The sequence below is a fragment of the Octodon degus genome, unplaced genomic scaffold, assembly GCF_000260255.1.
Source record: "Octodon degus isolate 3935 unplaced genomic scaffold, OctDeg1.0 scaffold00240, whole genome shotgun sequence".
Lineage (NCBI taxonomy): Eukaryota > Metazoa > Chordata > Mammalia > Rodentia > Octodontidae > Octodon > Octodon degus.
The window spans coordinates 2,911,628-2,933,765 of NW_004524816.1; positions in this window are offsets into that span (position 1 = coordinate 2,911,628).

Genomic DNA, 22,138 nt, shown 5'->3' on the forward strand with positions numbered 1-22,138 from the left:
CATTTGAAGGAAAATATTAACACAGTTGAGATTGCTCAATAAATAGCTGTTATGGCTTCAGTGTTTTTATGCAGGTCTTCCACAAGGGCTGGGCACCGTGTGCCCAGTGCCTGCCCTAACGCCTGGCACACATAACCAGCACGGCGTTAGCGAGCTCCTTTCCAATCCCCCTCCACACTACCATTTTCCTCTCACGCACAAGCCAAGGCAGATGGTCTCCCGGATCTTCTTTTCTCACCTCGTTTGCAGTTCATACTGCTTTGATCTAAAACCGATGCTATCACCTCGTTCACTCCGTCTCTTTAGTGGGGTGATTTTAAACTTCTGCGTAGCATCAGGAGCAGAGAGGGAAACTGAGGCTGGGGCTCACCTCACAGAAGTCACTGAGCCTGTGCCCCGTGACCTCGCAGCACAGGGGGATCCTCTGCTCATGCAGCAACGTCAGCGAGTGAAGGAGGAACGCCAAGCGTGCACTGTGCACATTTGGCTTCCTGCCCTCCCTGGTGTGGCAGTGCCACCGTCCGGAGACGCGGGGGGTGTACCCATGCCGCTCCCTGTGTACAGCTTCAAGCATTCTCTCCAAACCCCAGAAACTTCTGCCCTGCACCAAACTCCTCCCTAGTTTCACTCCCTTTCTGATGGCCACCAACATGTCAATATGACATTGCTCTCTATTTTGCATGTATTTTTGAAAGGTATGCAAAATATAATATACAAAAATCCTAAAATAGAAAGAATTACAGCATGTTTCTGGTACATATCACTTAGTAATTTCTCTATTTTATTCCAAAACAACTACCGCCTATTAGTAGTCTCCACTGTTGCTCAAAAAAATCCTACACATTTTTTTCATCCTCATTTAACCAAGATGACCACTTGCACCTTTCCTCACCCAACCACTGTCAACTAATCTCGATTTTCTTCTGCTTACTTTGTTAATTCTCTCTTCTTTTATGGGCTCATCCTTCAATGATGAGCCATTATGAATATTCTTTTCTAGAGACTTCTTGTTCCAGAAAAAAGTGTTCTTTTTTCCCATTCACTTTTATAATTTTTCTCTAAGCAGTCAAATCATCTCCAGACCTATGACTATGAAGATAAGTTGCAAGCTTACATCTAAATCCCAGCCATCCTTTTTTTTTTTTTTGGGGGGGGGTACTGGGAATCGAACTCACGACCTCACACTTGCTAGGTAAGCACTGTGTCACTGAGCTATACTCCCAGCCCCAATCCCAGCCTCTTTGCAAAGCTCCACACTCTTTGTCCCCTGTCTACTTTTACGCTTATGTGGAGTTCAAGCTCAAGCTGGACATGCCCCAACTCTGAGCCTCACAGCTGTCTTTGCAAGTGTGTCTCTTTGGCATTTCCCGTGGTCTGCATAAATGTCACAGAAAGTGGCCTGTCATTCCACCTCGCACAGGTCTCTTGAATCCACTCACCTTCCAAAACTGCCTACTTCTCTGCCTTCCTGCTCTGGCCCTGGTTGTCATTACCTCTCTACTGAAAATGTTCGCCTAGTCCCTATAGCTTTTGCCCCTTGCTGATCTGCACTGTACATTGTTGCCAGAACTATTGTTTCAAAATATAAAACTGCCATAACTAATGACAGTCTTTTCACCAAACAAAAACAAAAGCATAAAAACCTAACTTCCCATTGGTCCTAGGATAATGACATATTCCTTGATACCACCAAAAAGGCTTTCATGGTTGTGGCTTCAGGTGACCTCCTCAGCTCAAGCGGGTCACCCACCTCTCCCCCAGATGCTGCCCCTCGTGCTCCTGCTGCCCGTCCTGTCTTGCTAGGAAGCTTTTCCATGTGTCGTGCCTTTAGTATGTGCCAGTCCAGTGGGCTCCTGTACTTCAGTTAGAGCTCCTTTTCTAGAATGTGTATCCCTCCTCTGTAGCACTTAGAACGGTTTCAACTTCATATCTCTTTGTGCCTCTATTCTCTGGTCTGTCTTCCCCATTAGACCCTTGGTCAAGTAAATGCTGGTGCAGTTTAGTGCATCCCTGCAGTCTCTGGCACACAGGAAGTAACCAGCACAGATGACTTTGTTGAAAATATGGTGCATGAAGGGCTGGCCAAATAGCTCAGTGGATGAAAGCGCCCTAAAGCACATGCAAGCAGGCACAGGGGTGGGGGGGTTCAATCCCCAGGCCTGCACTGCCTGCTCCACCCCCCCAGGGCATGCTGAGATGGAAATTGAGACTGGGTGTGGTGGCATGTGCCTGTAATCCCAGCTCTTGGGAAGCTGTAAACAGGTGGATCACTATGAGTCCAATCTAGTAGTGAGATCCTGAACAGCCTGTAGAACCTTCCCTAAAATACTGAAAGAAAAAAAGATACATGGTACATGATATGAAAATAGACAATAAAATTTTAGTGAGACAAATATACTAAGTCTAGAGATTAAAAATCCTAAAGATAAGGACAGTGTTGCTATCAGTCAGGAGACCAGCAAGAGCTTGGATGGATTTAAGAAATTAAATAGAAAGGCTTCTTATCTCTTTCAGATTAAATAATAGGTGGGTAGGCATGATAGGGTTTTTTGTTTATTTGTTTTGTTTTGTTTTCAGAACTGGGGATTGAATTCAGGCCCTTGCACTTGCCAGGGAAGCACTTATTCCACTGAGCCATCTCCCAGGCCCCAGTTTTTTTTTTTTTTTTAAATAAAACTTTTCTCTTTGTCAGGAGTCACTGATCTTATCATATATGATATATGCTAAGACATGAAGATAATATTCCCCAACTTTATTTTCACCACTTTTGCTATTGTATATTCTGTATCTACTGATCAAAGTCATTGCAAAGGGGAAGACAGGAGGCAGGGAAGGGAGGGACGACTGGGAACAAAAGTGTCCCGGGGGCAGAGGAGAGAAGAGATTTCAAACGCATGCAGGTCTCTGGCCTGTGAGCAGTCTGCCAGGGACTCCTTTTTATACTCTGGCTTCTAAAACCCATGTCATCAGCTGCAATGTAATTGCCTCTGCTTCATATGTGACAGAATCCTAGCAACCATATCAGGACCCCAATAAGTAGGCAAAGCTAAATGCTGCAGAAGTTGTTTTCCCTCAGTTATATTCCAAATACAGATCTCCACAGCTCCCCAACATGAATTTTGTCAATTAGAATAGTATCAGTTATGAAGTCACTTTTGCAATTACGAGGGTAAAAACATTCTGCACTGAAATAAGAAATGTCATCTGATTTCGATTTAACACAAAGGGGGAGAAACACATTTCGTTTAAGAATGACAAATAAAGCTGTCAGTGTGATCCATTTATAGCCCTTCAGAGAATTCCACAAATCCATGTAATGTTCTGAGAAGCTAGTTATTGTATTTTCTCTCTCAAAGAGAGAAGGCGCAGCAGTCCTGGATAAACCCCTAGCCAAGGGAAGCTAAGGCTAGCAGGAATAACTTGCGAGAGTCAGTGTCGTAGGCACTCTCTAGTCAGGTAAGAGTGAGAGCTCTAGGTTTCGTTAAATGGTGTGCAACATGGGAAAGATGGGCTGACAGGATGGAGTTGTCTCTCTGTGAGGTAAAGAGAGGAGCTAAGAGAAACAGAGATGCCTCATCTTTGTAGCCCCCTCATACCTGGCTCCCTTAGTTTAGTGAAGCCTCTTTGCAAAGAGGTACTGCTGACAGTGGTGGTAATAAGCCACATAACCTTAATTACAAACAACTGAAGTCCCATCTTTGAGCATTTTTTACAGAGTTATTTTCAGCTCAGGAACAAAGGCACATGCCAAAAACAAAGTGTTGAAAATATAATCTCCCGATTCCTTATTACTCTACTCAGGATTCCTCCTTTTAAAAAGCAGTTTTCTATTAAATTACACATGCATATATTCATGTATAAGTATATATAAAATATGACCCTCTGCAAGGCATAACTGATTTTTTCCTCCTTTGCCTTGGCTGCTAAAAAACTGAAAATAAAATTTGTTACTATGTTCTAGCAAGAGTGCTGAATTTCATGGCATAAATTTTGAGTATGAATCTCTCTCCTGGCCTTATCTTATGTTCTTAGTCTTATATTTTCCTCAGACTCATTTTTTCTTACCTATTTGGGTTATATTTTATATTGCTGTGCAGTATGTATTTTTATTAGCTTTTCTCTGTAAGCCTTAAATCCTTCCCAGAGCTTAAATAAAATATATAATGTTTATAGATATTCCTTTTTGTTCCTGTGGAGAGTTGCAAAATTTTTCAAAGGCATCACATAATTGATTATGACAAATGTATAAATATTAATATACTAGTATTTAGAGTAATTAATGTTTTGCGATACTTCAGTAGATCGATTAGACTTTCTTAGAATGTATTTGTGGATTTTTATTTTATTTATGTGTTTATTTTTTGTGTTTTAGTAAGGATCTACAGGGTCTACAGGGGCTACAGGGCTTACACGGCCTACAGAGTCTACAGTGTCTACAGGGTCTACAGTGTCTACAGGGTCTACAGGGTCTACAGGGGCTCACTACATAGACCGACTCATAGTGACCCGCCTCTGTTCAGCCTCCCAAGAGCTGGGATTACAGGTACATGCCACCACACCCAGTCTCATTTGAGGTCTCAACGAGCCCTGATGAGGAGGGGGGCATGCCACATATTCATGCATTTTTAGAATTTATATGCATAGCCTGAATTTCATAGGCTCAAATTCAATGCCCAAATTGTGCTTTGGGTTAAGTGACATAAACCAGACACACAAGCTTAAATATCATGTGATTTCTCCTATGTGAAAAATCCAAAGTAGAAATTAAGTTAAACAACAAAGTAAAAGGTAGATAGTAGGAACAGGGAGACAGATCTTTTGCACATGAGAAAGGAAGCAAGGGATGGGGGAGAAGGGAAGGGCACATAAAATGAATTAAGATGTGTTACACATATGTGTTAACTCTTTGTGATGAACATAATCATTATGGACTACAAAATGTTGTAATATAAGTAAAAATTAAAAGAAATAAATTCTGCATGAAAATTTTTATTGAAAAAGAGTTTTTTAAAAATAATTTTATTGAGAAACAAATAGCAATGAGATAGTTTCAAAACCTATTAGTAGGACAGTTTCCATAATTAATACATTGCATATTGTTGTCTTAGTGGTTATTCATTATACAACATGCAGACATGATATCCTGTCCTACAAATGCTATTAGAACAAATCTTTCTGTTCAATGAATTAAAGAGAAAGTAGCTGTATATCGATCCTATTTTAAATATACAGATACAAAATTGTTGTTTGTTTATATCCCCTTTTTTAGTTTAGTTTTGTTAGAGAAGGGTGATTCCATTGTCATTTAAATATTGGAGGTGTGAATTCAGCAAAATAGTCCAATATAGTCCAGTAGTCCATAATAGTAGTGAGTTATCTGCAGGACTGGCAATGTCAGAAGTTGTTGACTTGAGTCTTTTACAGTTCAATGTATTAATATGGCTTTACTTTTTCTACTTCGTTTTTATAATTTTCTGCTGGATGGTTAAGACCAAGATAAAACAAGACTTATATAACAAGAAATGTAACTTTTATATCTGATAAGGTCAGTCAAATCCCCTTAGGATTTATCCAGAAACCCTGTACCGCAGTTTGTAGATCCTTTGTCAGTGTCAGCCATGTGGATGATGCAAGCCATTGCTTGACCAATTTGTTCTTTGTGAAAGCCTGAGAGGATGTTTTCTCTCCATGTGACTCTCCTTAGGCACACTCTACATCATTGATCACTTTCTTCTGTGGCCCCATAATCTCCTTGATCAGAAAATCTGGGGCACAACTGAGTTACATGATGTTACAGTACAGGTTTATCTGTGTCCTGAGTCCTCACTGACCTTGAAAGGCTAGGGCTAGAATGTTGGCTGTCCTTGCAGCCCTTCTTTAAGAAAGAGTTTTGGAAGAGAGACAAGAACAAACATTCAAGGTTTCTTGAAAGCATGTGGTAATATTAAATCATATGTCCAATCTTACCTAACTATGTCTGTTAATATGAGCACCACATAATAAAAATAGGTAATATATCAATCATTGCTAATCAGCTGTTCTTGTTTTGAGAATTTGCAACATGTATTCTTGTATGTGATCCTGTTTCTGTCTTTGTTTCTGATTTTTGTTCTTGTGTTTGTTTTTACTCTTCAAAATAAAATAAAATTAAAGTATTAAAAAAGGAGTTTTGGGATTTTAATCTAATTCTGAAGGGTGAATAACCTGAAAAGATTAAAAATTACTGCTTTATAGTAGGTCAATCCTGAAAGGCCACCAAATCTAGGTCCTTATTTGTTTAACTAATTGATAAAATATTTGTTGAATGCCTATTAAGTGCCTGTCGTTGTAATAGGTGCTAGGAAAGAAATGCAAACATGTATGCTGACCTCCATCCTCAGAGCGCTTCCAGTCCAGTGGTGGATGGAGGGAAACAACCAGATGATTGTATTGTGTAGTAAAAAAAGCAAAGTGGAAAAAGTTGAGGTGTGGTGGTCAGGGAAGATCTCTCTGAGGAGGTAGAGGAAAGTACATTCCAGAGAGAGGGAACAATGACTGCGAAGGCCCTGAGGGCGATACAGGTTTGCTGCGGCCTACAGCTCTTCAGGAAGACAGGAACGGGGCAGATCTCTGAATCCACATTCTCAATACTTTAGTCTTGATTAGAAAATTTGGGACACCACCAAGTTACAGGATGTTACAGTACAGGTTCTCTTATGTTCTGAGTCCTCACTGACCTTGAAGGGATAGGGCCAAAATGTTGGCTGTCCTTGTAGCCCTTCTTTTTCTCTAATTTTTGATCTGCAACCTTAAGTTGTTAACCCTCCAGAAGAGAAGCTTGATGATATTATTACCCTATAACATAGGCAGTGGAGCTTAACATCACTGTATGAGTATCAAATACCTTAGACATAACATGTAATAGGTATTTTCCATCAATTGTTGGTATGCTAAACTTTAAATCCTTATCGAATGTGAAAAAATAAAACATAAAAAAGTAAAAAACATAAACAATTACACATAAATTTAGAAATCTAACTATATACAACATTGTAGCAGGACAGTCCTATGACATATTTTTTCTTCTCTCTTGTTTTCTTTTATTACCTTTTTTAAAAACAAACATTTACTTGAGAGAGAGGATAGCAGTAATTGATATGACATTAGAAGCAGTATGCACAGAGGAAAGTGATTGATAATATAGAGTGTGCCTAAGGAGAGTCACCAAGAGAGAAAACATTCTCTCAGGCTTTCACAGTGAGCAAATTGGTCAAGCAATGGCCGTGACTCATCCACATGGCTGACAATGACAAAAGATCTACAAACTGTGGTACAGGGTTTCAGAGGAAATCCTAAAAGGATTTGACTGACCTTGTCAGATACAAAAGTTACATTTCTTGTTATATAGGTCTTGCTTTATCTTGGTCTTAACCATCCAGCAGAAAAGTATAAAAATGAAGTATAAAAAGTAAAGCCATATTAATATACTGAGCTGTAAAAGGCTCAAGTTAACTACTTCTGACATTGCCAGTCCTAAAGATAACCCAGTACTATTATGGACTACTGGACTATATTGGATTATTTTGCTGAATTCACATGCCTACAATATTTAAACAGCAATGGAATACCCATCTCTGACAAAACTAAACAAAAAAGGGGGATATAAATGAAGGATTATTTTGTCATGAAAAAAATTATATATATCTGCATATACAAAATAGGATAGATATACAGCTACTTTCTCTTAGTTCAATGAGAAGAAAGTTTTGAACTAAGTGTTTAAACAAGATATGCCTGCATCTCGCACTATGAATAACTACTATAGAAGGCAACAATATGCAATGTATTAATTATTGTAACTGTGCTACTAACCTGTTTTGAATCTGCCTCTTTGCTGCTTTTTTCTCAATAAAATTAATTAAAAAATACTTCAGTCTTGGAGTACCTGCGTATTTTCCTGTTCTTTTGTTAAAGTTAGACTTTCTAGCATGAGAGGGCAATTTGCTTGGAGAAGAAAATGTAGTACATTTTGCAATACATTAAATTATCCAATGAACACCTGAGCCTACCATTCTTAAAACACTGTGAGAGATGTTCTTGAGTTGCTTAGTACAGACTAATAAAAAGCTAACTTCCATGTAGGTGGCCCGCAGCACACCTTATACCAGTTCTGTGCTGCTCTGTGTCACAGGTTTATAAGCCAAGGGCACTGTAAGACCCAGACCTGTGATGTGCAGCTTGAGGTCTGAGGTCTTTACAATGGCTTTATCCAACCTGTTGAGATCCAAGATGGACGAGTAGCACAAAGGAATGCATCGTGAACATTGAAACCAAAAACTCCTTCGAAATAGGGATGTTGCGTCATCTGGGTGGGACAATGCTGTCAACAGCCCCAGCTGCATAAACCAGTCAATTAAGATGTGTCTAAAAAGCATAAACAAATTAGAAGATGCTTCTATAAGCTTTAAAAAATGAATATATTAGATTTTTTAAAATGTGTTTGCTACAGGGTCTCACTACACAGCTCAGAATTGTAGTGATCCTCCTGTCTCAGCCTCCCTAGCACTGGGATTACAGGTGTGTGCCACCATGCCTGGTCTCCATGGCCAGCTCAGTGCACCCAGGGGCGAGAGTGCACCCATGTGGTGCCAGAGATTGGACTCTTGTCCCTGTGCTTGCTTAAGCAGGTGCTCAATCTGCTGAGCTTTCTTGCAGGCCCTTAAGGAATATGTCAGGAAAAGAACACACTAACAAGATGAGTACCATGCTAAGTCACAGAATTCTGTGTGCTTAGCAGGTGCATAGCCGAAGAACCCATGCACACAGCCTTTGAAGCAGGAGCTATTGTTTGCTGTATTTTACTGACCAGGAGAAACTAAGGTTTGGGGAAGCAGAATCACTGGCCTGTGTCACAAAGCTTGTTAGAGGGGCCATGGGGATTAGGGTGTAAGCGGTGTGACCCCCAGGTGCTGTCTGCAACACCATCAGCCCTACAGCCTAATGCTTTTTCTAGTCTTCATTTTTCAATTTTTTCCTTTTTCTCTCTTCTTAATTTCTTATATACTTCTTTCTTCTTCAAATTTTCATGCATATATCTCATAATCTGAGCAACTGATTTAAAGAGAATACTGTACAATACAACAGTAGGGCTGGGGCGACAGCTTTGTGGCATAAACCCCTGTCTCACAAGCACAAGGTCCTGAGTTCGATCCCTGGTTCCAAAACAAACAAACAAACAAACAAATCCCTACAACAAACACTGTTAAATTCATATTATTTGTTTAGTGAAATCCTGCATCATTTGTAATAAAAAAATCTATAACAAATACTGTCAAATCTATGTTATTTTGTTTAGTGAAATTCTGTATCATTTGTAATAAAAATCTATAACAAATACTGCCAAATTCATACTATTTTGTTTTGCAAAATTTTGTGTCATTTATAATTTTTCTGTTTTAATACTATCTTGTAATCTCTTTAAAAAGTTAAAAATTAAAAAAGAAAAAATACAGTTTTATAACTTTTATTTTCAAATCTAGATTTGCCGTAATTGTCATAACTTTATTGTAGCGTTTGCTTAATCCTTTATTGTTGTGTTTCCATGATTCTATGCTGAAGTAAAAGGGGAATCCACTTGATCATGAAAGCACAAATTTTATAAAGTACAGATGCTAAGGTAGGGACACCAGAGGGGGATGCAGGTGGGGATGCAGAGGACATGGCCCGGGTGGCTGATGGTCGTGTATTTACCACTGAGCTTCGTGTATGCTGTGCCCTAGAGGAAACCAGCTCTTGAGAAATTATTACATGTGCTGACTATGTGCCCCTTAGCCTGACCTTTCCTCAACCCAGACACAGGAGGCTAAGACCCTGATTGGCTTAGATTGCACCAATCAGTAAAGCAGTTATTTTTAGAAACCAGCTTACCCTACAAGTATGGGTACAGTGGTCCTCTGACGTTTGGGGAATTCACTTTGCATTGCTTGGCAGCTGTTCTTGCATTGGCGACCTTACAAATAAATTTGCTTCGCATTAAAAATGTAACTATAGAAACCTGACTGCTCTGTGAGTTATCTCTACTAGCTTCTTCTTAACAACCATTGTTATTTTTTATTCTTGTTTTGAAATTCTGTACTGTATGTACTGTTGTACGTTACTCTGTTTCTGTTTTTGTTCTTGCTTTTGTTTTTACTCTTTAAAATAAAAAGAAACCAACCGCCCTCTCCCAAAAAAAGTACAAAAACAAAGGAAAAAGGCTTTGGGAATGTATTAGTTTTTCTTCTCTCGTTGCTGGGACAAATAACTGACACTCAAAATGAGGGAAGGAAAGATTTAGCTCACAGTTACTGGAGGTTTCAAGACGCTAGGGTAGAGGCTGGGGCGCTGTCATGTCCAGGATGACCCTCCCTACCCTTTCCTAAAGCACAAGCTAGCTAGCTTGACGGTTTGCGCCTCTCTGGCCCCGCCCCTCTAGCGCTACCCCGGCTCTCTGGCCCCGCCCCTCAAGCCCTACCCTGGCTCTCTGGCCCCGCCCCTCAAGCCCTACCCTGGCTCTCTGGCCCTGCCCCTCGAGCGCTATCCTGGCTCTCTGGCCCAGCCCCTCAAGTGCTGTCCTGGCTCTCTGACCCCGCCCCTCAAGCCACTCCCTGCCCCTCCAGTTGTGTCTGCCCCATGACCTAGGTTGAGGCTTTGGGGGGACAACTAGATACAAACCATAACAGGGAAACAATCTTTTGATAGTTAATTAAAATATTAGTAAAAATGCAATGAATAAGGTGGCAAATATAAGAGTGACACATATGATCTTTTTAAAAAAATTACTTGCCTTTGTATCTGAGTAAATCATATGCGTTATCTTTACTGTCGCACCTCAGGAGAAAGAATGAAGGGTTGAATATAGTTACTTTAAACTTTTCAGTTAAACATTCTTTTGCTAATTTGTCTCTGCCCTCATTGCTTTCTTCTCCCTTCCTTTTTCTCCCCCCTCCCTCCCCTCTCCTTCCCCTCCCTCCCTTTCCCTTTCCCCTCCTCCTCTTCCTCCTCCTCCTCCTCCATCTCCTCCTCCTCCTCCTTCTCTTCCTCGTCCTCCTTTTCCTTGTCCTCTTTAGTTTTTAGATGATGAAATTTCAGCATGGAAAAGGTGGTTTTAAAGCTATATCCAAATTAGATAGACATCAGCGATCACTTCTTTTTCTCCTTTCTCCCAGTGTTCCTGCAGCTGCTGGAGGGCAGTCCTCCCTTGAACGCCAAGAAGGCAGCAGCGGCCTAACCCTACCGTTGATGTTCCCACAGCATCACACGCTGTGCCGCACGCTGCGCAGTTCTGTTTCGTCCTTCCAACGACTCTTGCAGTAACTTTGCCGGTCATTTCCAGTTTACAGCTCAGGAGATGCTGAGCCGTGGAAGCTGCCTGCGTGTCAAAGTCCTCACTCCACGACTGGAAGCCCTGAGACGTGACGGCTCCCTCCAATTGTGCGTGTCCCTTCCTTTCTTTGGTTCCTTCCTGCTCCCTGACGGACACACTGATAGCATGCTGTTGCCAACACGGGTGCTGGCATCCTTCAGACATTAAGGCTTTCAACCACCCTGAGTTTTTGTCCCTTTTATCCCTAACCTGCTCATGCTAAATTTTCACACTCTACCATAAATGCCACCCTCTAGGGTGCAGGGAATCTGTCTACTTTCAGAACTTCAGGCGCCCCTTCACTCACTCTCTTGCCAATTTCTACTTCTATAAATGGCCCAGTTCAGGTCAGGGACATAGCTCAGTGGTCTAAGTGCCTGCCTGGCAAGCATAAGGGCCTGGGTTCAATCCCTGGTAAGGCATGCCATGCTAGCCAGTGAAACCGGGTGTGGTGGTGCATGCCTGTAATCCCAGTGCTGGGGAGGCTGAGACAGGAGAATCACTAAGTGTCTGAGCTGCATAAAGAGAACTTGTATCAAAGAAATACATAAATCTTAAAAATAAAACAAGGCTCAGTTCAATCCCATTGTTCTGAGTCACCTTCCACAAATATAACTGGGCATTTTTTACTTGATCTGAAGCTTTGGAGGGCAAGGGAATTTACTATTTCTTTATAGAACTTAACAGTCAAATCTTATTGCTGATCACTGACTTAATGTGGTCTGCTAGGAGCACTGTAGAACTGTCTCCTTTTAGGGTCAATATCATGCCAAGTGGCTATCTCATGATGTATGTATGCATATGTGAGTTTATACACACCTGCGCACCCCCATATGTTATATACATGATGTTTTTGTACAAAGAACCTGATCCTATTACATCTAGTAAAATAATTTGATCTTTTATTCCGTAAAGTCAAACACAGTAAACTTCTCTTTTTTTCTTTGCAGTACTGGGGATTGAGCCCAAGGATGCTCTACACCTGAGCTATGAACTCATCCCATTTTTCAGTTTTTTGAAACAGGTTTCTAAATTGCCAAGGCTGAATCCAAACTTCGATTCCTCTTGCCTCAGGCTCTTAGTGAGTTGAGGCTGTAGTCATGGGCCACCACACCTGGCTTTTCTTTCAAGTCCTTTTAGGTAGAATCTTGGAAAATTAAAAACATACCAAAATTATTATTGGACTTTAAAATTAGATCTTCAGGCCATCTTTTGGAGAGATCACCAGAGCTTTGTGAAAAATGCAGTTATCTGGGAACTACCCTAGATGTATTTATTCAGAGCTGTGCAGAATGGCTTCAAGCAATTCTACGCTTTAAAAAAGCTTGACCCTAACTTTTGTTTATGGCTAGAACATTCTAGAAAAGACTGTTCTATAAGTTAAAGGAGCTAAATTATAATTTTAATCCTTAACAATATACCTATCTTTTAGAGTTCAAAATATCAACCATCTTTCAAATGTATCTTGAATTTATCACGCGTTAAATGCTCAGCAGTATACATTTTTCTTTTGGCACTTCTAAGTATTTAAAGAGAATTAGTAATGATTGGTAGTAAAAGGCTGGTTGAAGAGTTGTTAAAATAGTAGATGAGTTGCTGAAGTTTACACCTGACAGAAAATAATTGACTATAGTAGAATACTCCGATCCCCTTACCTGGGATCAGGTCTAGACAACCTCAGGTTCTTGGGGTTTGTTGATGAGAGCACCAACGTTCAAAGTTCCCCGTGACTGCTGGATGGAAGGTCCCCCCAAATTCTGACCTCTTGGTGGAACATTGGTCTGCAAGAGAGGGCTTAGGCTCACTATTTTGGGGATATATTTAGGGGTTTTAATTTTCAACAAAACAATGGCATACAGCGTGAAGACATTTTTAGTAAGTGTCTTCCAGACCTAAGTTTCTATTATTCTGAGGTTCAGTTTCTACTGCTATAAACTGTGCGGGTTGGCTCCTGTACAGTACATCTGCTTGTCCTGTGCTCCTGAGGACAGCCCTGCTGTCTCTGTCACTAGGATCTCTGTGCATGACTTAAGCTCACTGTAGCAGTGGAAGGTCAATGATGCTTCATGCAGGGCATTCCAAGGAAGGGACAATGTATTGACCATTCACACAGATCCTTTGTAAGAGAGAACCATTCACACAAAGTCTTATTGGCAAACAACTGTATGTTATTTGCCACTGTTCTTGTCCTAGGAATATACTACTGAAACAAATCCAGTAGATGAGGCCTGGCCTCATGCAACCTATACTCTGGGGAGACAGTACCTAAGTATAACCTGAAATACAAGTAAACAATTCCTGTTGTAAACAGTGGTGTGAAGGGTTACTAAGGCTCAAAACAGAATCATAGAAAAGTGCTCGGGAAAAGTTTCTTGGAGGAGTAAGATTTACTGACATCTAAAGCAAAAAGGGGTGGGAAGGGGCCGGAGAAAGGGATGTGTCAGGGGACAGTATTCTAGAACCCTATGGGAGGAATAGATGTTGCGCTTGGCAACCAAAATCCTGGAAAGGTTCCTTCGATCACTAAGAGATTACTTAATCCAAAATTAGGGAAAGGAGACGAGAAGTTCAGAAGTTTAAGGAACCCACGTGAGATTAACTTGTTAAAAGGATGTCTCCTTAACCCTTTAGTCCAGTTTGGAGGTCTTCCTACTTTGAGATTACAATGAGGCTGAAGTGCAGGCCTGCCTGGTTCCAGAACTGCTCTCCTGCTTCTTTGAGCCTCAGGGTTTTTTTTGTTGGTGTGTGTGTGTGTGTGTGTGTGTGTGTGTGTGTGTGTGTGAAAGAGGCAACATCTACCCTATCAGGTGGTGACAGGGATTTAATATGACATGGTAGTCAACAGATGCCAGCGTTCTTCCTTTTCACCTAATGCACTTTCACCTGCGCCAAGCTGTCGGAAAGTCCAGATGAAAGACAAAGTACAGCAGGAGGCAAAGCATGAATGAAGGGGTGGTGGCAGAGAGAAAGTTCTGGAGCACTGGCCTGGGGCGTAGGTAGCAGCGACCTGTCCCAGAGACCCGAGTGCAGGAAGTGAGAAGAAGAGACCACTAATGAGGGACAATGTCCAGGAAAAGTACCCTCGAATTCACGGTTGTGCTCACAGCTTCATCAGCTAGTGGCAAATCTAGACTTGTCTTCAATGAATGGGAAAGATGATTCGCATCAATATTTATACTTAGAATTAGCACATATGAAATAAGCTGCACTCTAGAGTACCAGAAGAATGATTCACTTTATTATTAAAAACATACTAAGAGAAAAATGTTATGCTGACATGTCACTCAATTCCCTGGGAATAAGCCAATTAACTGCAGGACATTAAAATAATAGCTGGTATTAAGGGGGTTTAAAAACCAAACCCATGTTATTGGAAGAATGAATAATTTATTGAAGTAACTAGGAAGATTTTCTTCATTGTCTATGAACAAAACCACAGACTCAACTTCAGCCTTAACATACCAAGAGATATCCTTCACAGATTAAGGCAGGCAGCTATTAGACTCTCCCACAAACCTGCAGCCCATCCCCCCAGAGCCCGCCCCTACGTTAGGGAATGCTTGTGGTTGGCCACATGCGAATCAGAGCTAGCATTTCTTAGTTCCAGAAGTTCACTGGGTCCCTTTCCCTTGACCATAAAGTAAAAGCCATTCCACACAGAGATTTTTGAAGGCTGCTTACTTTACGATTTCCTGCCAATGCTGCCCTATGGGAGAAATTTTATTTCAAAGTTTCATAGGATGTGAATTGAACTCATTATTTTACTCTGAACTCATTGTTTAATTGACAGAGAACCTGCATCTAAATCATCTTGTATGCATGGCAGAAGCAACTACATAAATTTAACAATGGGTGGATTATTACTATTTAGCATATTTATGGAATTTTAGATGCAGGAAGCACTTCACAAATCTTTTATTAGTTAATCCCTACACTTTGCAGTGAGTCTGACAGGTGGTAAACAGTGCTTTGGATTTTAAATTATCAATCTATGAAAACTTTAAAGGTGGGGGAAATCGGCAGCGCTTCTCCTTGCTCCGAAAAGCGTGCCTTTGCTTCCACTTCCGCCAGAGACTAACCCCGGAGGCCAGAGGAGAGGACAATCCTGACACATGGCTGATAAAGCAGGAATGCACCAGGCCCTCCTGGCCCAGCCTGGAGGAGCTGCAGAACGGTGGAGGAGGCCTCGGGCTCCGTCCTACTCTCTACCAGGTCTTTCTGCAACCTGGGGCTTTGGGAGAGGACAGACCGAGGGGAAAAAACCTCGTCTCTCTCCGCCCCGCCCTGCAGCCCCACCTCCGGGCCAGATTTCCCTGCACTGCAAACTTCTCTACTTTTTCCCTGACAGGAAGGCGGAGTGAAAGTAAGACACAACAAAATCAATTGGAAAAGAGTTTAACAACTGATGTAAAAGTTTATAGGAGAGGCAGTCTGCACTCGTTGAAAATAAGATTTGAAAATGGTAGACTTCGTTCTTCAGTTTTAGAGCGTTGGCTGAGGAGCCGAGACTAGAGAAGAACCAACAACTTCACAGAGCACAGCTGGTTTAGCCTAGAGTTTGTACAATGGGTATGGGGACACCAAGGACAAAGGGTTTTTGTAGCCCCAACTGCCACAAACAAATTTGTGGAGAGCCATCCAAAGCTTGGTCTCTGACAAAGTCACATCAAGTTTGGAGAGTCTACAAAGCATCGCTTCCTGTGGATTGTCTTCTCAGACCTCCTGGGAATTGCTAGGCTTAGATTCATGTGAAAGGGAGCACACAATTCATCACCTAGGGCTTTGGCACAACTTAATTACGTGCATAAAGTTCTTTCAGAGGTTGAGTCCATGTCTCCTACCTTGTGAACCTGAGGAAAGGGCCATGCCTATGCCAGGAACATTCAACACTAATGAGGAAGTTTAGAGTCAAGATCTTGAGGCAGTGAGTCTGGAGAGTAGAGTTTTGGTAGGGCAGAAATAGGACAGAAAGAACAATAGTAGATTAAGTTTCTATGATGACTCCTAGTTTATACTGTGTATTTATGTTAATTAAAGTTGAAATTGTTTCTCCCTGATAGATGAAATCCACATCTGTTAATCTTGCATGAAGACAGCTTATGTCATCACATATATAAACAAAGGCTACTGGTTTTGCTCTGGGTTGAAGTGACACACGTTTCTTCCCTCCTAGCCCCACTGTGTTTCTCTGAGTCTTTCCTCTCCACTGCCTGCTCTCCTCTCCCCTCAGGTTGTTGTTTCCTGGAAGCTGAGGCTGGACCTTGGCACAAATTTAATTCTTTCAGCATCTCTTTCCTTTTGTTCTAGTAAGATATAATTTCCAGATGGTGTGTCATTGGCACATGCAAGCGTGCGCATGCATGCACACACATACTTATTACCTTCTGCGCTCCATGGAAGGTCCCTGCTTGTCACTCTGAAGAACTTCTATTCACGTATGTGCTTGTCGCACAACCATGACCTACTGAAGTTTACATACAATGTTACGTAACACCCTCAGTTAGTACCACAGGGATTTACAGTTTTTGGAATAGGCTGTGGAGAATAAATACTAGAGCTTCCACTTATACTCTTTACAAAAGTACTCTCGTGTAAACACTGACCATTCAGAATGAGAGCAGTGCGCTCACCTACCCGTGGGTAAGCTGGTCCTTGTCCCCCCTTTCGGTGGCATCTGGAGGAAATGCTGGGAGGTCTGTAGCGCAGAGGGTGGCACGGGGCCCTGCTCTTCCTCCATCTCTATCAGGATACATTTTATTGGTGTTTGTATTTGTTCACTTTAAGGTTTTATTGCCTCATTTCAACCAATCCATGAGTCACAAAATGGAAAAGCAGCTTGAATGGACTTTTATGAAAAGGTTGACGCTGATAACATACAAGCATGCGCAGCACAGATAGTGGCAGAACTGGATTTTTATTCATACTGAGAGTTAACAGTGCTGATGATCTAACTTTGTCGTACAAGAAATGAACTCCTTCTTGTTCACTGGAATAATTAAGAAGATATTTATTTATTTATTTATTTATTTATTTATTTATTTATTTATTTATTTGGTACTGGGGATCAAACTCAGGACCTTGTGCTTGCTAGGCAGGCACTTATCCCACTGAGCTATCTCCTTGGTCCAAGAAGATGTTTAAATATGGATCTATATCACTTTTACTCACAAAGAGACTTGCCTTCGGTACAATACTTAGAGACGTAAACTAATGATAGTATGATGCAGTAGGAATATATGAACAAATATTTCTTCTGATTAAACAATTTTTAAATATTTTGTGTATGTTTTTAAACTGAAGAATATTTTTGTTCTTTATTTTACCTAATATATAAAACATAAAATGGTACATGTTAGTGTGGTGCCATATAATGTTTCACTGTGTAAATACATTGTGTAATATTTAAATCAGGTCAAACATATGTCTCTCTCCTGTTTGTGTATTTGACAATGTGCAATTGAAGATGTGGTAAATGTGATATCTGAGAAATAAGTACACACATATTAGGGGTTGTGTCATGTCTAGATGAAACTCCTCAGCCTCATACGGTAATTCGTGGGGCTTTTTAGAGGAGGCCAGATCTAGAGTGTGTGGTGCTGGACTCAAGGGTGTAGGATTCCTAAATTATCCCACTGCCTGTCTTGGCCTAGCTCTGGCTGGGGGTAGTGGGAGGCCCAGCTTGGGTGTGAGTCTGCCTTCCCTAAAGGGGGGTATCCTTGATAGAACACCAGGGGTAGACAGAGAGTGGGCCTCTTCAGTGGCTGCTCTTGCCCTCCAGGAGGTGGTGATGCCCTCCACAGGCTGCCCTGCCTTGGAACGTCCAGCTAGGAGCTGAGGCCCCTGTAAGCTGTGAGCTGCCAGAGGCCTCTCCTCCTTTAACCTTGGGTGTCAGGCATTTTGTCTCAGCAATGAGAAAAGTGACCAAGACAAGCCTCTGGGCTGAATTTTGTTTTCCAGTGCTGGGTGTCAAACCAGGACCTAGAGATGCTACACAAGTGCTCAGCCACTGGAATGCTCAGACCTACATTCCCAGGTCTCTGCCAAACGTTTTAAACAGAGGTAGCACCTTCTTAGAGAAGTTCACAAGCCACTGATTTGCACTTCCAGAAGTAATGATATATGTAATATATGTGCTCTTTTGTAAGAGAAGAATACATGAATCTGCTTTCCTAATCATGAAATGTCTATTTGAGGTACGGATCATACTGCACATTTCTGTATTTTTCTTCTCTTCTTTCTGCCTTTTGATGACTCCACAATTTCAAAGAAAATCAGAAGTTTGTTAGCTTACCATACTTGGCAGAGGAGCTTGGATTTGCACATAAAAGAAGTTGGGGCTGTTTAGGGGTTTTGGTTACTCTACAATTGTGGTTTTGAATTATTATAGATCATAATAATATGACTTTATATTCTCTCTCTCTCTCTCTTTCTCTCTCTCTCTCTCTCTCTCTCTCTCTTTGTATTTTAGAGAAGGGTCTACAGGGTATTTGGGGTCTCACTACTAGGTCAGACTTGAAGTGATCTGCCTGTTTACAGCCTCCCAAGAGCTGGGATTACAGGTGCACAACACCACGCCCAGTCTCAATTGCCATCTCAGTGTGCCCTGGGGTAGGGCCAGCATGGCAGACCCAGGGATGCAACCCCGGCGCCTGCTTGAGCACTGAGCTATTTGGCTGCCCTGTTCATCTTCTTTCAATTAGCTCATTTTTCCATTACAATGCAATGTACACATAGAACCCAAGGTTTGAAGTCTTAAAACATGACCAAGTTCTTTTTAACTTTTTTTCCCTCACACATAGGAAGAGTTTGTCCTAAATTTTCAAGATTTCAAAAATTCCTTCCTTTCTGCTCTTAAGTGTATGCATCATACTACTATTGATATCCACATATCTTTAGGAAAATTGCTGTCTAGTTGCAATTTCTTTCTTTACTTTTTTTTTTCCGGTACCAGGGATCAAACTCTGGACCTTGTGCATGCCAGGCAGGTGCTTATGCTGCTGAGCTGTCTCTCTGGCCCTAGCTGTAATTACATGAGTACATTGTAAAGCTCTGAGGTTGAGGGGGAACTTGGCCGCTGGTCACTGTGTGACAGAAAACATGGGCTCAGGATACCAAGGGACTGGCCATCGTCAAAGCCCTGGGACCTGGCAGGCCTGAGAATGAGCCTTTTGCTTCTCATTCTGTATATTTTCTACAATGACATGCCACCCCACAGCAAGCTTGGTGGGAATACTGTTTGTTATGGAGCAAACTTTAGTTAGGGAGAGTGGACTCCCTAATGTCAGGCATTAGGGAATTGAATGAATGTCAGGCAGCCCCAGATATTCAACCCCACCAAATGCCCTTAACTCCAATGGCATCCACAGAAGAAAAGGGCTCTCTCTTAGATACTTATTTATTTTACTATTAATAAATGGTGAAAGGGGCATTACAGATTATTTTGTTTCTTCTTGGAGTTTTCAGAAATTAGTTCACCCATAAACTACCACCAGCTACGATTTTCCCAGTAACAACTAGAATTCTTAAAAAATATTAGTTTGGTAAGATAGTCTTAATGAAAAAATTGGTAATAAAATACCACTAAGACACAGAGAGGCAGAGGAGTTTAAACTAGTTGGGGAGATCATTGGTTACTACATACCCATGATATCTAACGGCTTGACAGGAAAAATTTGAAGAAAGTGAGAGAAACCTAATTTTCTGAGCTACTTAAAATAAGACCAAATAAAATAGTGAAGAGTGTACTGTGGAGATAATTTTGTTGTTCAGATGGCCTTTCCATAGTTAAAACTTTTATGGTTCTCAAATGTGTGTGTTTTTTATTTTTTATGAGAAAATAAAGATTTTCTTTTTTCCGGGGGCAGGGAGCTACCCTGCGGTTTGGTTGTTAAAACATGGAGAATGTTTTTTCTTTTTGACTCCTAGCACCACCATATTTCTTCTCAGAGTCACCCTATGTCCTTTGTCCCTCCTGTGCACTTGAATCCTGGCTCGACACTCCAGATTGTAAGCTTTTTTTTTTTTTTTTTTGTAAGCTTTTAAAATACAGTTCTAATGACATTCCTAGTACTCTAGCAAATATCATATTTTATACCATGTACTAGTGGAAAAATTGTTGAGAGTTGGTCATAATCATATTTAACTTTGGTATTTTTTTCCTCCCGATCTTGGCAAGTGCCCCAGTGTGGACTACTGCTGAAGGGAACTTGGAACTGTGTTTGTAGTTCCTGCAAAGGTGGCTAGGAAGTTCTATATCCAAATTCCCATGTATTATGCAAATGATTCACTTTATTTTCCTCTTAGCAAAGTCTCGGAGTAGAGGAAACTGTGCTTTCACTTTACTATGACCGCTGGATTTTATAACAACAGAAAACACCGGGTGGGAACATGTCATCTGCACCGTGTTGGTCCAGACGGAGTCTGTACATGGGGGCGCCATCTTTTTCCTTCTATTAGAGAAGACAAATTTTGCTTATAAGATACTGTCTGGTTTGCTTTCTTGATACTCAGGGGCTAGTAATTTATTTTATTATTACAATGTACTCATTTTTCATCTATGATATGCTTTGTGAGTTGAAACTGTGGAGCATAGAATTTATTGGAAAGGTGGCCTGAAGTCTTGAAACCCTAACACCGGTGTCCATGGGAGAGGGATGTTTGTCCATGGGAGGCGATCCCCTCCCAAAGAGACAGCACCCCTAAATGTGACTTAGTATTATTAAGTTAAGATCTGATCCTTCACCTCCTGTGATTGATAATTGCTGCGGGGGCAGAAGAATTTGTATGTTTTTAGGTTTTTTGTGCTTTGTGCCTTCACCTTATACATGCATATGTTTATAATCCTACATATTCATTATGAAAAAGGTTGCATTATTTGTACTTTAAAAATTATGTTTTAATCATGCCATTTGCTCCTGAAAATGTGGTGGTCATTCCATGTAGAATTAAACTCTCGACACAGCTGACAGGGCCTGGGGTATGGCCACACATGCCGTCCCTCCCATTTTCTCTATAGATCTTCCCCAATTGTTAAGCTCGGGGACACTAGGGAACCTTCTACTGCTTGGAGGCAGATGTTCATTCCTGACCTTGAGCCTATGGATGCGTGGTTTCCCAGCTCTGGCACATTCGCAGCCCAGGGTCCTCAGTGATGGGCCACTCCCTGCCTCGCTCCCTCCACCACCCCACTCAGGTTGGCACCCGCCTTTCAGTTCTTCTCTGCCACCTTGGTCTCTTTTCTTCATTCCTCTATCCACTTTTGAAAATGACATTATTTATTTACGGCAGGCTTATGGCATGGTCTCTATTAGAATGTAACTGACATGACTTTAAGAAAAGAAATCAAACTGTGGTTAGAATTCCTGACACAAATTTCTGAATTCATTTTGCCCTATTGAGTTACACATGGGCAGCAGTTCAGGGCCAAATAAAATATTTCTAGTACTTGGGTCTCTAAAAGTTTTAATCCAGACTTCTCTAGAAATATTTTAGAAGAAAGATCAAGGATTTTAGATTTCAGATTCCAAGTGTAGGTTGCAAAGTTTCATCCTCAAACAAAAAATAACTATTCCTTAAAACTAAGACAAACAAAATTAAAGCCAAAAGCCTGTACAAAGAATGTGTATCTTGGAGGTGGGTGGGATGTTTAAATATTCTGATTTTATATTTTGAAAAATCTCAAATGAAAGGGAAATTTAGAGAATTAAAAAACATCATGCTCTAGTTCCTGGTATCATTTTAGACTATTTTCGTTCA